The sequence below is a fragment of the Hyla sarda genome, chromosome 2 (genome assembly GCF_029499605.1).
Source record: "Hyla sarda isolate aHylSar1 chromosome 2, aHylSar1.hap1, whole genome shotgun sequence".
Taxonomy (NCBI): domain Eukaryota; kingdom Metazoa; phylum Chordata; class Amphibia; order Anura; family Hylidae; genus Hyla; species Hyla sarda.
In genome coordinates, this window is record NC_079190.1 from 418,082,235 (window position 1) to 418,100,402 (window position 18,168).

Sequence of the window (18,168 nt, forward strand, 5' to 3'; positions counted from 1 at the left end):
TGGTGCCAGAACAGCAAAAAAAAAACACATGGCATACCATTTTGGAAACTAGACCCCTCGGGGAACGTAACAAGGGGTAACGTGAACCTTAATGCCCTACAGGTGTTTCACGACTTTTGCATATGTAAAAAAAAATAATTTTTTTTTACCTAAAATGCTTGTTTTCCCAAAATGTTTACATTTTTAAAAAGGGTAATAGCGGAAAATACCCCCCAAAATTTGAAGCCCAATTTCTCCCGATTCAGAAAACACCCCATATGGGGGTGAAAAGTGCTCTGCTGGCGCACTACAGGTCTCAGAAGAGAAGAAGTAACATTTGGCTTTTTGAAAGCAAATTTTGCTCTGGGGGCATGCCGCATTTAGGAAGCCCCTATGGTGCCAGAACAGCAAAAAAAAACACATGGCATACCATTTTGGAAACTAGACCCCTCGGGGAACGTAACAAGGGGTAATGTGAACCTTAATACCCTACAGGTGCTTCACGACTTTTGCATATGTAAAAAAATATATATTTTTTTTACCTAAAATGCTTGGTTTCCCAAAATTTTTACAATTTTAAAAAGGGTTATAGCAGAAAATACCCCCCAAAATTTGAAGCCCAATTTCTCCCGATTCAGAAAACACCCCATATGGGTGTGAAAAGTGCTCTTCTGGCGCACTACAGGTCTCAGAAGAGAAGGAGTCACATTTGGCTTTTTGAAAGCGAATTTTGCTCTGGGGGCATGCCGCATTTAGGAAGCCCCTATGGTGCCAGGACAGCAAAAAAAAATAAACACATGGCATACCATTTTGGAAACTAGACCCCTCGGGGAACGTAACAAGGGGTAATTTGAACCTTTATACCCTACAGGTGCTTCACGACTTTTGCATATGTAAAAAAATATATATTTTTTTTACCTAAAATGCTTGGTTTCCCAAAATTTTTACAATTTTAAAAAGGGTTATAGCAGAAAATACCCCCCAAAATTTGAAGCCCAATTTCTCCCGATTCAGAAAACACCCCATATGGGTGTGAAAAGTGCTCTGCTGGCGCACTACAGGTCTCAGAAGAGAAGGAGTCACATTTGGCTTTTTGAAAGCGAATTTTGCTCTGGGGGCATGCCGCATTTAGGAAGCCCCTATGGTGCCAGGACAGCAAAAAAAAAAAAACACATGGCATACCATTTTGGAAACTAGACCCCTCGGGGAACGTAACAAGGGGTAATTTGAACCTTAATACCCTACAGGTGTTTCACGACTTTTGCATATGTAAAAAAATATATATTTTTTTAACCTAAAATGCTTGTTTTCCCAAAAATTTTACATTTTTTAAAAGGGTAATAGCAGAAAATACCCCCCAAAATTTGAAGCCCAATTTCTTCCGAGTATGGCGATACCCCATATGTGGCCCTAAACTGTTGCCTTGAGATACGACAGCGCTCCAAAGTGAGAGCGCCATGCGCATTTGAGGCCTAAATTAGGGACTTGCATAGGGGTGGACATAGGGGTATTCTACGCCAGTGATTCCCAAACAGGGTGCCTCCAGCTGTTGTAAAACTCCCAGCATGCCTGGACAGTCAACGGCTATCTGGCAATACTGGGAGTAGTTGTTTTGCAACAGCTGGAGGCTCCGTTTTGGAAACAGTGGCGTACCAGACGTTTTTCATTTTTATTGGGGAGGGGAGGGGGGCTGTGTAGGGGTATGTGTATATGTAGTGTTTTTTACTTTTTATTTTATTTTGTGTTAGTGTAGTGTAGTGTTTTTAGGGTACAGTCGCACGGGCGGGGGTTCACAGTAGTTTCTCGCTGGCAGTTTGAGCTACGGCAGAAAATTTGACGCAGCTCAAACTTGCAGCCGGATACTTACTGTAATCCTCCGCCCATGTGAGTGTACCCTGTACATTCACATTGGGGGGGGGGGGGGAAATCCAGCTGTTGCAAAACTACAACTCCCAGCATGTACGGTCTATCAGTGCATGCTGGGAGTTGTAGTTTTGCAACCGCTGGAGGCTCCGTTTTGGAAACAGTGGCGTACCAGACGTTTTTCATTTTTATTGGGGAGGGGGGCTGTGTAGGGGTATGTGTATATGTAGTGTTTTTTACTTTTTATTTTATTGTGTGTTAGTGTAGTGTAGTGTTTTTAGGGTACAGTCGCACGGGCGGGGGGTTCACAGTAGTTTCTCGCTGGCAGTTTGAGCTGCGGCAGAAATTTTGCCACACCTCAAACTTGCAGCCGGATACTTACTGTAATCCTCCGCCCATGTGAGTGTACCCTGTACGTTCACATTGGGGGGGGGGGGGGGGAACATCCAGCTGTTGCAAAACTACAACTCCCAGCATGTACGGTCTATCAGTGCATGCTGGGAGTTGTAGTTTTGCAACAGTTGGAGGCACACTGGTTGTGAAACACCAAGTTTGGTAACAAAATCAGTGTTTTGCAACCAGTGTGCCTTCAGCTGTTGCAAAAGCTACAACCCCCAGTATGTACGGACAGCGGAAGGGCATGCTGGGTGTTGTAGTTATGCAACAGCTGGAGGCATACTACTTTGGCTGGGGATGCTGGGGATTGTAGTTATGCAACAGCTGGAGACACACTGGTTTGCTACTTAACTCAGTGTGCCTTCAGCTGTTGCAAAACTACAACTCTCAGCAGTCACCGACAGCCAACGGGCATGCTGGGAGTTGTAGTTAAGCAACCACCAGATGCACCACTACAACTCCCAGCATGCACTTTAGCTGATTGTGCAAGCTGGGAGTTGTAATTACACAACAGCTGAAGGTACACTTTTCCATAGAAAGAATGTGCCTCCAGCTGTTGCAAAACTACAAGTCCCAGCATGCCCATAAGGGCATGCTGGGAGTTGTGGTGGTCTGCCTCCTGCTGTTGCATAACTACAGCTCCCTGCATGCCCTTTTTGCATGCTGGGAGCTGTTGCTAAGCAACAGCAGGAGGCTGTCACTCACCTCCAACGATCCTCGCTGCACCAGGTCAGTCCCTCGTCGTCTCCGCCGCCGCCGCTGCTCCTGGGGCCCCGATCCCAACAGGGGCGCCGGGGATCGGGGTCCCCAGCACCCGGGGTGCACGTCCCGCACCCGCTCACGTCCTCCGGAAGAGGGGCGGAGCAGGTTGCGGGAGTGACACCCGCAGCAGGCGCCCTGATTGGTCGGCCGGTAATCCGGCCGACGAATCAGGGCGATCGTGAGGTGGCACCAGTGCCACCTCACCCCTGCTGCCTCTGGCTGTTCGGGGCCGTCTCTGACGGCCCCGATCAGCCAATAATTCCGGGTCACCGGGTCACTGGAGACCCGATTGACCCGGAATCCGCCGCAGATCGCTGGACTGAATTGTCCAGCGATCTGCGGCCATCGCCGACATGGGGGGTCATAATGACCCCCCTGGGCGATATGCCCCGATGCCTGCTGAACGATTTCAGCAGGCATCGGGGACCGGCTCCGCTCCAGATGGTTGCGGGGGGCCGGTAAAACACATGACGTTCTCATACGTCATGTGTCCTTAAGGACTCGGAAATGGAGACGTATGAGAACGTCATGTGTCCTTAAGGGGTTAAGGACTCAGCCCATTTTGGCGTAAAGGACTCAGACAATTTAATTTTTACGTTTTCATTTTTTCCTCCTCGCCTTCTAAAAATCATAACTCTTTTATATTTTCATCCACAGACTAGTATGAGGACCTGTTTTTTGCGCGACCAGTTGTCCTTTGTAATGACATCACTCATTATATCATAAAATGTATGGCGCAACCAAAAAACACTATTTTTGTGGGGAAATTAAAACGAAAAACGCAATTTTGCTAATTTTGGAAGGTTTCGTTTTCACGCCGTACAATTTGCGTCATGATCTGTACTTTTTTTTTGATACCACATTTGCATGTAAAAAACTTTTAATACATTTTTTATATATTTTTTTTTTATAAAATGTTTTAAAAAAGTAGGAATTTTGGACTTTTTTATTTTTTTTCGTTCACGCCGTTAATCGTACGGGATCATTAACATTTTATTTTAATAGTTTGGACATTTACACACGCGGCGATACCAAATATGTCTATAAAAAAAAAATTTTACGCTTTTTGGGGGTAAAATAGGAAAAAACGGACGTTTTACTTTTTTATTGGGGGAGGGGATTTTTCTTTTTTTTTTTACTTTTACTTTTACATTTTTTTACATTTTTTTTTACACTTGAATAGTCCCCATAGGGGACTATTCATAGCAATACCATGATTGCTAATACTGATCTGTTCTATGTATAGGACATAGAACAGATCAGTATTATCGGTCATCTCCTGCTCTGGTCTGCTCGATCACAGACCAGAGCAGGAGATGCCGGGAGCCGCACGGAGGAAGGAGAGGGGACCTCCGTGCGGCATTATGAATGATCGGATCCCCGCAGCAGCGCTGCGGGCGATCCAATCGTTCATTTAAATCGCGAACTGCCGCAGATGCCGGGATCTGTATTGATCCCGGCACCTGAGGGGTTAATGGCGGACGCCCGCGAGATCGCGGGCGTCGGCCATTGCCGGCGGGTCCCTGGCTGCAATCAGCAGCCGGGATCAGCCGCGCATGACACGGGCATCGCTCCGATGCCCGCGGTTATGCTTAGGACGTAAATGTACGTCCTGGTGCTTTAAGTACCACCGCACCAGGACGTACATCTACGTCCTGCGTCCTTAAGGGGTTAAAGCAATATAACAATAGAAAAGCCTGTAAACATGGATATCAATATAATAGTATTGAAAACTTGTCAATTTTACCGTAAGGTACAGTGTGGAAACTACACCCTCCAAAATTAGCAAATTTACTGTTTTTATTTAAATTTTCCCAAACAAATAATAATTCTTAGTTTTTTCTGTACATTTTATGGTAAAATGTGTGATGTCAGTACAAATTACAATTGGTTGCGCAAAAAAACAAGCCCTAATATTGCTCTGAAGATAAATATAAAGAGATATGAAGAAAAAAAAAAGGATTATGGTTCTTGGAAGGTATAAAGGAAATAACAAAAATGCAAAAATGGAGCTGATTGTATCCATAAGGTCCAAATGGGCGGTGTCCTTAAGGGGTTACATTTTTTTTTCCTGATATACTGTTATTATCAGAATTGATATAGTGAACCATAAAATAGAACATGGGCTGTTGGAAATTTGGATTCTGCCAAACTGTAAACAGATTGTAGACTGCAGTTTATGAAATTATATTCTGTCAATGGAGTAAAGGCTTTTTAACACAGGACAATTATAAAGCAAATGAGCATACCTAGGAATGTTTTTTTGTTACTTTGTGTTGCTCTGAAAAGTTTAGCGGCTTAAGGTCATCTTGTCAAACAGGAGCTGGGCTTATTTCAGAGATGGTGATTAATGGCTGCTATCAGCAGCCAGGACTCACCACTAATGCTGGGCATAGGAGATAACGCTGATGACCAGCATTAACCCTTTATTTCCCCAGATCAAAGTTCATGGCAGGATCAGAAAGTAACAAATTACTGGGTTGGGCTGCTAGAAGTTGCACATTTAGGCCACAAAGTCTTTTTCCAGTAGGAGGAATGGCCTTAACACTGGTTCCACACGGAATGATGACCACAGGGGTCCAGCTACCATAGATTATGCTACCCCACACCATTATCCGGGTAGTAGGACTGGTGTGACACTTCCTTGTGAAAGCCTCTTTATAGTGTGACCAGGTGGTCTCCAGACCCATTTCTGGCTATCATTGTGTTGAAGAAAAAAGTGGGACTTGTCACTGAAGAAGATAGACCTTGACTCCATTACCATCCTGCTCTGCACCATGATAGCTTTTGAGAGCAGTGTTGTAAGGCTAATGGAACACCAGTAGCTGGATAAGTGTCTGTTCATTGTAAATGTATATTTATTGTCTATGGGAGTACCAGAGATACATATGTATATCATATCTCCAACAATGAATAAAGTGTGTGCTGACCTACCGCTTAATTCAGCAAGGACAGTAATCAGACCTCTGAAAAAATATGCTTATCTCCTATTCTGTGGATAAACAGGATGTCTTATGCAGCGGTCATTTCTACAATATGAACAGAACTCCTGATACCAGTGTGAACACAGCATCAGACATTTGTGATCTAAATAAGCATTTATACTGTGAAGGTTAGTTTATTTTATTTTTACAGTTAAAGGGGTACTCCGCCACTAGACATCTTATCCCCTATCGCGGCGGGACCCCTGCGATCTTGACTGCGGCACCCAGACATCTGTTGCACAGAACGAACTTCACTCTGTGCAGGATGACTGGTGATCCGGGCGGGGACTCGTGACATCACGATCACGCCCCCCTCGTGATGTCATGGCCATGCACCCTCAATGCAAGTCTATGGGAGGGGGCGTGATGGTAACCACGCCCTCTCCCATAGACTTGTATCAAGGGGGCGTGGCTGTGACATCATGAGCGGGGTGCGGCCGTGATGTCACGAGCTTCTGGCGATGCACCGACGCTCTATACGAACGATGGGTGCAGCAGGGAGATCGCTCGGGTCCCCAGCGGAGGGACCCCCCGTGATCATACATCTTATCCCATATCATTTGGATTTTATTCTTAATTGAAATGAATTGGGGATATTCTTTTTTTTATTAGGTGCTATACGTACACTTATTTTTGCCTATATATTTCTTGGTGTTTCTCAGAAGTCATGTGAACCTACATTGACCATCACTTCCTCATGACAGCTTACCTAAAACTCCTGTCTGTATTTTCATGTGCAAAATGTGTTGGTTTTATTAATACTACACTTTTACACTTAAATTATTCTACATAGATTGGTACAGTAGTAAGAAAAAGAAAAAAAGAGGTGAAACGTGGGTGTCAATTTCTTGTTAACTAGCACCAGATGCACATGTAGTCAGAGCAGCTGAAAAATACAACTCCAATTCATTTCCTGCTGTAAGGATGAAATTTTCAGATAAAAATTTTCCAATATTTAACTATTGCTTACACATATTGGTGGAGATCTATCAAAACCATTGCAGAGTTAAAGTTGCCCAGTTGCCAATAGCAACCAATCAGATTGCCTCTTTTATTTTTCAAAGGCCTTTTTAACCTCTTAAGGACCCAGGACGTACGGGGACGTCCCCGCACCCTGGGCTTTAAGGACCCAGGATGTCCCCGTACGTCCTGCCGTTTTACGGTCCCTGCCGTGCGCCGAGCAGAGATCAGAAGCGGATGCCTGCTGAAATGCTTCAGCAGGCATCCAGGGCAAACGCCGAGGGGGGCCATGTAGGCCCCCCATGTCGGCGATTGTCGCAAATCGTGAGGGAAATCGCCCCTGCGATCTGCGGCGATACCGGGCTGATCGGGTCTCTGGGACCCGACCGCCTGGTAATTTTGCATGATCCCGGACATTGCATGATCACAGACAGCCAGGATCATGCTGAAGTATAGGAGCGAGGTGGCAAGCCTGCCACCTCCTCCTATCCCCTGCGATTCCTCGGTTAGCTAACCGACCAATCGCAGGGTGGGGGGCGGACCGGAGGACGCAGTGGGGGACGGAGGAGTGCTGGGGTCCTGCCCCCGGTACTTACCTGAAGACCCGGATCCCGACGGCGGAGACGGCGGCAGTGGCGACAGGTGAGTTGATCTTCGGCGACGTCACGGGATCTTTGCAGCAGTCCAGACCGCCGTAAAGCGATCTGGACTGCTCCATCTGGTCTCCTTACACTATAACTCCCAGCATGCCCAGACAGCCCTTGGCATCTGGGCATGCTGGGAGTTGCAGTTTTGCAACATCTGGAGATCCACAGTTTGGAGACCACTGTGCCCTTCCAGATGTTGCAAAACTACACATCCTCAGCGTTCCCTTACTGCCAGGCATGCTGGGAGTTGTAGTTCTGTAACATCTGGCCCTTCAGATGTTGCCAAACTACAACTTCCAGCATGCCTGGACAGTTTTGGCATACTGGGAGTTGTAGTTTTGCAACATATGGAAGGGCACAGATTGGGAACCACTGTATTAGTGGTCTGCAAACTGTAGTTCTCCAGATGTTGCAAAACTACAACTCCAAGCATGCTGGGAGTTGTAGTTCGACAACATCTGGCTCTAAAGATGTTGCCGAACTACTTCTTCCAGCATGCCTGAGAATGTTTGGGAGTTGTGGTTTTGCAACAACTGGAGGCACACTGGTTGGGAAACATTGTCTGTTTCCTAACTCAGTGTTTCCCAACCCGTGTGCCTCCAGCTGTTGCAAAACTATAACTACCAGCATGCACTGATAGACTGTGCATGCTCGGAGTTGTAGTTTTACAACAGCTGGAGGTCCCCCCCTGTGAATGTACAGGGTACATTCACATGGGCAGGGGGCTTACAGTGAGTATCAGGCTGCAAGTTTGCGATCCAGTAAATTTTGCGCGGCAGCTCAAAATCGCAGCGGGAAACTCGCTGTAATCCCCCACCCGTGTGACTGTACCCTAAAAACATTACACTACACTAACACAAAATAAAATAAAAAGTAAAAAAACACTACATATACACATACCCCTACACAGCCCCCCTCCCCAATAAAAATGAAAAACGTCTGGTACGCCCCTGTTTCCAAAATGGAGCCTCCAGCTGTTGCAAAACAACAAGTATTACGGGACAGCCGTTGACTGTCCAAGCATGCTGGGAGTTTTGCAACAGCTGGAGGCACCCTATTTGGGAATCACTGGCGTAGAATACACCTATGTCCACCCCTATGCAAGTCCCTAATTAAGGCCTCAAATGCGCAGGGCTCAAATCACTTTGGAGCCCTGTCATATTTTAAGGCAACAGTTTAAGGCCACATATGGGGTATCGCCGTACTCGGGAGAAATTGCCTAACAAATTTTGGGGGGCTTTTTCTCCTTTCACCCCTTATGAAAAGGTGAAGTTGGGGTCTACACCAGCATGTTAGTGTAAAAAAATAAATTTTTTACACTAACATGCTGGTGTTGCCCTATACTTTTCATTTTAACAAGAGGTAAAAAAGAAAAAAGCCCCCCAAAATTTGTAATGCAATTTCTCCATATGTGGGCGCAAAGTGCTCTGGGGGTGCACAACAAGGCCCAGAAGGGAGAGTGCACCATGTACATTTGAGGTGATTTGCACAGGGGTGGCTGATTGTTACAGCGGTTTTGACAAACGCAAAAAAAAAAAAACGTGACCCCATTTTGGAAACTACACCCCTCACGGAATGTAATGAGGGGTGCAGTGAGAATTTACACCCCACTGGTGTCTGACAGATCTTTGGAACAGTGGGCTGTGCAAATTAAAAATTTTGTACAGCCCACTGTTCCAAAGATCTGACAGACACCAGTGGGGGGTAAATGCTCACTGTACCCCTTGTTACGTTCCTCAAGGGGTCTAGTTTCCAAAATGGTATGCCATGTGGGGGTTATTTTGCTGTCCTGGCACCATAGGGGCTTCCTAAATGTGACATGCCCCCCGAGCAAAATTTGCTCTCAAAAAAACAAATTTGACTCTTCTGAGCATTGTAGTTCACCTGTAGTGCACTTCAGGTCAATTTATGGGGTACCTCTATACTCAGAAGAGATGGGGTTAAAAATTTTGGGGGGTATTTTCTGCTATTGCAAAAATTTGAAATTTGGGAGGGAAAGCACACATTTTAGTGATTTTTTTTTTTTACGTATGCAAAAGTCGTGAAACCCCTGTGGGGTATTAAGGCTCACTTTATTCATTTTTACATTCCTCAAGGGGTCTAGTTTCCAAAATGGTATGGCATGTGTTTTTTTTTTTTTTTTTTGCTGTTCTGGCACCATAGGGGCTTCCTAAATGCAACATGCCCCCCAAAAATCATTTCAGAAAAACGTACTCTCCAAAATCCCCTTGTCGCTCCTTCGCTTCTGAGCCCTCTACTGCACCTGCCAAACACTTTACATAGACATATGAGGTATGTGCTTACTCGAGAGAAATTGGGCTACAAATATAAATATAAATTTTCTCATTTTACCCCTTGTAAAAATTCAAAAATTGGGTCTACAAGAACATGCGAGTGTAAAAAATGAAGATTGTGAATTTTCTCCTGCACTTTGCTGCTATTCCTGTGAAACACCTAAAGGATTAAAACGCTGACTGAATGTCATTTTGAATACTTTGGGGGGGGGGGGGGCAGTTTTTATAATGGGGTAATTTGTGGGATATTTCTAAAATGAAGACCCTTCAAATCCACTTCAAACCTGAACTGGTCCCTGAAAAATTGTGAGTTTGGAAATGTTGTAAAAAATTTGAAAATTGCTGCTGAACTTTGAAGCCCTCTGATGTATTCCGAAAGTAAAAACATGTCAACTTTGCATAACATAAAGAAGGCATATTGTATACAGTATGTGAATCAATATATAATTTATATATATTGATTATCAAAGTTTAAAAAAATGCAGAATTGTTAAATTTTTCATAACATTTTAGAATTTTTCACCAAGAAATGATGCAAGTATCGACGAAAATTTACCACTAACATAAAGTAGAATATTTCACGGAAAAAAAAAACATTCTCGGAATCGAAAAAAAAAATTAAAAGTAAAAGCATCCCAGAGTTATTAATACTTAAAGTGACAGTGGTCAGATTTGCAAAAATTTTTTCTAGTTCTTAAAGGGGTACTCCAGTGCTGAGGATTTTCCATGTATATTGTGCCTTGCAGGGAACTTGTGCTTATGCTTTTGGATGGTCTGTTGTCTTTGTAGCTGTTCTTTTGTGATCTCTTTGTTGCTGGCCGGAAGTTTGGGATTTTCACTGCTTTCTTCATGGCGGCCATATTATGAGCACCTCGTCACTTACTCAGCGTGTGACATTTTCGGCTTCACCTCCTCCCGGCTACCGCTCTGCCCTGCCCCTCCATGAATATGGTAATCACATTCGCACATTTTTTTCTTGAGTCATCGGTTTTTGCAGTCATTGGCTAATGATCAGCCAATAGCTGTTCAGAAAAGACTCCGCAGCCCCTATCTTCTTACTTGTTGTCGGTTCCTTGCTGTTCAGCATCCTTAACAACTGACATTACTTCTGAGTAGACTCCTGCTTTGCTGATGGACCACTACTACTCCCATCATGGAACATACTTTTTTCCATGATGGGAGTAGTAGTTCCCCGGCTGGGGAAGCTACATTAGTGTTTGTACTACTACCCTCATCATGGAACAGAGTCTGTTTCATGTTGGGGTTAGTAGTACAGGGGCTGAGGTACTCACTTCTGATACCTGATGCGATCAGCAGTTATAAAGCAGGGGAGCGGGAGGCATGCTCTGCTACTCTGTGATGTTTATACTACTGTGTAAACTTTCATTTTTAAATACCCTGCCAGGAGTCCTGAATGGCCAGTACCGAGGAGCCATTCAGGGCTCCCAGCGGGGTTTTTAAATTACTACTGTGTTAACCCTAAATGTATGCCCCTGTGCATATTTATAATAATGTATTGGCCCAAGTGTGCATACGTTTTCCCCCCCCCATGTCCATATCCCCCCCCCCCGTCCATATCCCTCCCCCCAGTGTCCATATCCCCCCAGTTGTCATCTTCTTGGATTAGGGCAGCGGGGACGGGCGGTGAATGAATGAATGAAGCTGATATGTCCCACATGTTGGCTTTATTCATTCATTCTCTGCTGCAGCTGCCGGCTGACATGTCCCTGCTGCTGCCCTGCTCCTAGCAATCAGAGCGCACCGCCGGGACCTTTTTATTCTCCAATGCTCATCTCAGTACCCGACGAAAATGAGCAGTGGAGTATAGACAGGTCCCGGCAGTGCGCTCTGATTGCTAGGAGCAAGGCAGCAGCAGGGACATGTCGGCCGCCAGCTGCCTCAGAGAATGAATGAAGCCAACATGTCCTGCATGTTCCTTCATTCACCACCGCCGCCCGACATGGGAATAAGACCACTGGGGGGGATATGGATGGGGGGGGGGATATGGACACTGGGGGGGGGGGATATGGACACTGAGGGGGGATAAATTTATGCACATTGGGGCCAAAAGATTATTATAAATATGCACGGGGGCATACATTTAGGGTTAACACAGTAGTAGTTTAAAATCCCAGCTGGGAGCCCTGAATGGCTCCTCGGTACCGGCCATTCAGGGCTCCTGGTGGGGGATTTAAAAATGAAAGTATAAACAGTAGTATATACATCGCAGAGGAGCGGAGCACGCCGCCCACTCCCCTGCTTTATAACTGTTGATTGCATCAGGTGTCAGAAGTGAGACCCAGTGTGATCAATCCCTCAACCCCTGTACTACAACTCTCATCATGGAACATACTCTGATGGGGGTAGTAGTACAAACACTAATGTAGCCTCCCCAGCTGATGGCAGACTCCAGCAGCCCGGAAACTACTATTCCCATCATGGAAATAAGTCTGTTACATGATGGGGGTAGTAGTAGTCCCTCAGCATAGCAGGAGTCTACTCAGAAGTAAGTCAGTTGCTAAGGACACTGCACAGCAAGGAACGGACATGCGCACAACAAGTAAGAAGATAGGGGCTGCGGAGTCCGTTCTGAACAGCTATTGGCTGATCATTAGCCAATGATTGCCACAACCGATGACTAAATAAAACAAAATGTGCCAGTGTAACTACACTGAGGTACAGCAGAAAGTATCAAACGCTGAGTATGTGACATGGCGCTCACAACATGGCTGCCATGAAGCAGGCTAGAGGCATCGCCAGTCAACAGAAAGCAGTGAGAATCACAAACTTCCGGACAGCAACAAAGAGGTCACAAAAGAAAAGCTACAAAGACAACAGACCATCTAAAATGTGCAGGTAAGCACAACTCCCTGCAAGGCACAATATACATGGAAAACCCTCAGCAGTAGAGTACCCCATTAAGGGGTTAAAGTGTATATTGGCCTGTGAGTGTAAAAGCAGGGATATATACACACACACTGAGTGTTTTGCAAGTTTATGTTGCAGCCCTATACGGGCGTATTTCTCAATAAAAAATAAAATATAGATGCACTCCGCTGTTGTACTTGTTTTCAGTTTCAAGCGTATAGTGGCCTGATAGTGTAAAAGCAGGGATATATACACCCACAAATTGAGTGTTCCTCAAGTTTTTGTTGCAGCCGTATAGGAGCATATTTCTCTATAAAAAGTAAAATTTAGACGCACTCCGCTGTTGTACGTGTTTTCTGTTTCAAGCGTATAGTGGCCTGTTAATGTAAAAGCAGCGATAAATATCTACACATTGAGTGTTCCGCAAGTTTCTGTTGCAGCTGTATGGAGGCATATTGCTCTATAAAAAGTAAAATATATATGCACACCACTGTTCTACAAGTATGTCAGGCAGAGAAGTGCCAGGCAGTGCACAGAGGAGTGTCAGAGGCCTAAATTTATCAGGCGCAGGCAGAGGTCACAGCAGAATAGGGGCAGAAGGAGTCGCAGCGTCTGAGCTGCCGATATCAGCTAGCAGTCGTGTCTCGACCAGCAACCCAGCAGCCATCATTGATTGGTTAACTTGGTCATCCACTTCATCCCAAGTCACATCCGACACCCCCAGTCAACAGTCAGTGGGTTCCTCAGACTCAACCCTCAGTGGGCATAGCCTGGGAGCAGTTCCTGTCCTCCAACTGCCTCTGTCTTATGCTGTTCCCTCACACAGAGTGAGGAGAGTGCCATGAGAGGTCGTGTTGCAAGCGTTCATGCTTCTGAAACAGACGCCGTTGAGGAATTTGAGGATGACATCAGTGACATGCAGACACAACTCGATGATGATGAAGCCGATCCCACTTGGGAGCCGGGTGCAAAAGGGGCCTAATCATCATCAGGAAAAGAGGGTGGCAGGTTGCTCGTGAGGCAGCAGCTGGTCCAGCAAGGTGGTAGCATGGTTGGGAGTCTGCAGGGTGGCAGAAGTGGTAAGGGGTAGACCACCTGCTTCGCAGCAGCCTACCTGCCCATGAGGTAGTGGAGCAGGGGTTCCTGGAGTTGGCGGCAGTAGCAGTGTAGCAGTTTTTTTTCAAGCATCAGGTGGAGGTTAACATGTCCACATGTAAGATATGTCGACAGAAAGTGAAGCATGGCCACGGTCCCAATGTTAGCATCACGGCCCTGTGTGAACATATGCATAAAGCAGGCTTGGAAAACTGTGGCTCCGATGTAGTGGTCCAGCCTGCTGCAGAAACCACTCCCTGTTTCAGACCGCCAAGGCTCCCCACCTCAGCCGAAGTTAGCTGTCTGTCATTCCCATCTTCTGTTGGTCCAGATGCTCCTGCTCCTCCTACTTCTTGTCAGTGATTTCAGCAGCAGTCCATCACCGAAGCAATTTCCAAGAGACAGCAGTATGTGCCCACTTATACAAAGGCGCAAAAGCTGAATGTGCTCCTGTCCAAGTTGCTGGTGCTGCAGTCCCTCCCTTTTCAAGAACTGATGGCTTGTGCCGAGCCGAGGTGGAGAGTCCCAAGCCGTCATTTCTTTGCTAAGAAGGTAGTACCAGCCCTGCACAATTTTGTGGAACAGAAGATGAGCCAGTCCTTGAGCCTGTCGGTGTGTACCAAAGGGCACAAGAGCGCCGATGTGTGGAGCTGTAACTATGGTCATGGACAATACATGTCCTTTATGGCCCATTGGGTAAATGTGGTTCCTGCAGTGCCACAACAGCAACTTGGCCAGGTCACCATGCTCTCATGCCGTTGGTCCTGCGACAATGTTCAAATCTGCCTTCTCATCCTCAACCGTGTCCTCAGCCTCCATTGCACGGACAATTCACAGTGCCCCTTCACCATACCTCGTGTGCAGGTCATGGCGGTGTCACGCTGTTCTTCACCTGGTTTGCCTTGGCAAATGGAGTCACACAGTGGAGGAACTGCTCAAAGTGATTCATCAAGAAATCAAAACATGGCTTTCTCTGTGACAACTGAAAATGGGAACCATGGTGACCGACAACGGGAAGAACATCTTGTCTGTGCTGCGTCAAGGAAGCCTGAGCCATGCTCCCTGCATGGCACACATGTTCAATCTGGTTGTCAAGTGGTTCCTAAAGTGTTCCCCCCATCTGCAAGACACCGTAACAATGGCCAGGAAACTTTGCATGCACTTCATCCACTCGTACACCGCAAAGCACACCTTCCTTGAGCTGCAGCGTCAGAACGGCATCCCCCAACATAGTCTGATATGTGACGTTTCCACCCGTTGGAATTCCATCCTCCATATGTTGGACTGACTATACAAACAGAAAAGGCCATCAACGATTACTTGATGATCCAAGCGGATAGGGTACTCCCCTGTGTAACTTCGATGTCAAACAATTGCAGCTCATACGTGACACCGGCCGTTTGCTCAGGCCGTTTGAGGAAGCCACATTTTTTGTCAGTCACCAGGATTACGAGATAAACAGCATCATTCTACTGCTTCATTTCCTACAACAGATGGTGGAAACAATGGCTGGTCAGGGCACTGGAGATGTGGAGCCTATATCTCATGGCAACATGAGCCCTGTGGGGGCTGAACTGGAAGATGAGGATGGGGGAAGGGAACAGTGGTGCACAGGCAATGTGTAGCAAAATGGGTGGTTTTTATACTCATCTGACAGAAGAGGAGGAGCACGAGCAGCCAGAAGAGCTACAGGGTCAAGAGGAAGATAAGACAAAGGACCTTGACACAGTGTGGCAGTATGCAGTGGAGATGGAGGCAGGGAGTCCTTCCGAGTCACTTACACAAATGGCATGATGCATGCTCACTTGCTTGCATAATTACTACCGAATTGTCACCGTTCGGCAGCGGGATGACTTCCGGCTCTCCACCTTGTTGGACCCTTGATACCGGCACAAAATCGGGGCCTTTTTTTACACCCACTGAAGAGGAAGACAAACTTACCTACTACAGAGACATCCTACTTAGTCAGTTGCCTATCTGTGCCATCGTTCATCCTCTTGAAGGTCTGACTGGGGGGGGCCCTCTGCGCTCATGTTCCACTGCCATGGCTGCTAGGGAGGGGTGGGGTGGCAGGAGCAGTACCAGCCTCATCAGCAGCAGCCTGAGTCTACAGTCACTGATGAGTAGCTTTCTTTACCCGCATAGTGAAACAACTAATCAGCAGCAGGTAGACCTTGAGCAGGACCTGAACCAGTAGGTGGTGGCATACTTGGACATGACCCTGCCAACCCATATTGGAGATCCACTGAACTTCTGGCAGCCAAACTGGATTTGTGGCCGCAACTAGCAGCGTTTGCCCTGGAAAAACTGTCCTGCCCAGCCAGTAGTGTCCCATGAGAGCGGGAGTTTAGTGTGGCGGGGGCCATAGTAACCTCAAGGAGATCTTGTCTGTCCATCAAAAATGTGGAGAGACTGACCTTTGTGAAGATGAAACAGGCTTGGATCAGCCAGGATTTCCACCCACCAATGCCTGATGCATCAGACTAGATTATCCATGGTGCCACACCAACACTTTGACAAAAGAGATCGATTTCTTCTGCCTACCTGCCCTAGCTACTATTCTGATCCTGCCACCCGCTTGATGCCACACATCTCATGCCAAGTGCTCCTTCTTTCACCCACCTTCATCACCTGGTACTAGTATTACCATCCACCGCCCCACTTTGTCACCGAGTCGCTTTCAGGACTCCTGATGCTGCTGCCAACTCTTGACTAGGTCATACTGCAGCCATATGGTCTCCTCATGCTGCTGCCACCTCCAGGCTCTGTCAATGTGCTGCCCTGTTGTCTTGCCATGCTGCTGCCACCAACAGGCTCTGTCATTGTGCCGCTCGGCGGAATACATAGGCTGCCACCACCTCCAGGCTTTGTCATTGTGCTGTCATGTTATCCCCTCATGTTGCTGGCACATTAAACTTGTTAATCTCTTCAAAATCTTCAATTGACATTTAAAAAAATCTCTTTAATCTCTTCAATTGTGAGGCCCTATGGTCTCGTCAGGCTGCTGCCACATCCAGGCCCCAAGGAAAAGGGTTGGAGCGATAAAAATAAACCATAACATGGCACACACGTTCAATCTGGTTGTCAAACGGCTCCTTAAAATGGTACTCCGCCCCAGATATCTTATCTCCTATCCAAAGGATAGGGGATAAGATGTCTAATCGTTGGGGTCCAGCTGCTGGGGACCCCCACTATCTCTGCAGCGCCACCCCGCCGTCATCACTTCAGAGAAAACTGGCTCTGTGGGTTATGACGGGGCTATGCAGAGGACAGAGCATCATGATGTCACGGCTCCTTCCCCGTGACACCACGCCATGCCCCCGTGACTCCCATAGACTTGTATTGAGTGGGCGGCACGTGACATCATGGGGGCAGAGCTGTGAGGTCACAATGCTCCGTCCCCTGCATCACCCCAACATCCGCACAGAGCCAGTCTGCTCTGTAGTGATGACTGTGGGGATCCCCAGCAGCGAAGATCAGCGGATATTAGACATCTTATCCCCTATCCTTTGGATAGGGAATAACATGTCTGTGGTGGAGTACCCCTTTAAGTCTTCCACCCATCTGCAAGACATCCTAAAAGTGGCCAGGAAACTTCGCCTGCACTTTAGCCACTGGTACACTGCAAAAAACGCCCTCCTTAAGCTGCTCGTCATCATATATTAGCTCTGGAATTACCACAAGAATCCAAAGAAACAGGTTGAAGCAATAAAAATAAACCATAACTGATAAAATGACATATTCACAGTTTCATGCGCAGTTTCACAGTACCAGCCGTGTTTACTTACACATGCATGGCTTAATATTTTAGATAAGCATATGACACTGTCAGGATCTACCCAGTAGCCCTCCCGGGTAAGGCCTGCACCACTGAGAGGGAGGACAAACTGACACACAACTCTGTCATTGTGCCGCTCTGCGGCCTGCATAGGCCGCCGCCACCTCCAGACTGTGTCATTGTGCCGCTATATGATCTCATGCTGCTGGGGGCACATTGAACTCGTCAATCTTTTTAAACTCTTCAATTGACATCTCAAAAATCTCTTCAATTGTGACGCCATATGGTCTTCCAACCCTGCTGCCACATCCACACTCTGCGGCAGTGATTATAATAGCGGTGCCTGTCATTTTCATGTCATACTGAATAACAGTATTATTTCACTACCTCAGCACACTCCCTATACATGTTATGGCAAGGCAAAGTGTTCTACACCCCTATTGAGGCTCTCTGTCGCTTGGAAATAGCCATTTTTCATAGCGATTCGCCAGGAATATACTTGGATCAAGCCAAATTTTTTATGAAAACTTGGCAAATTGGCC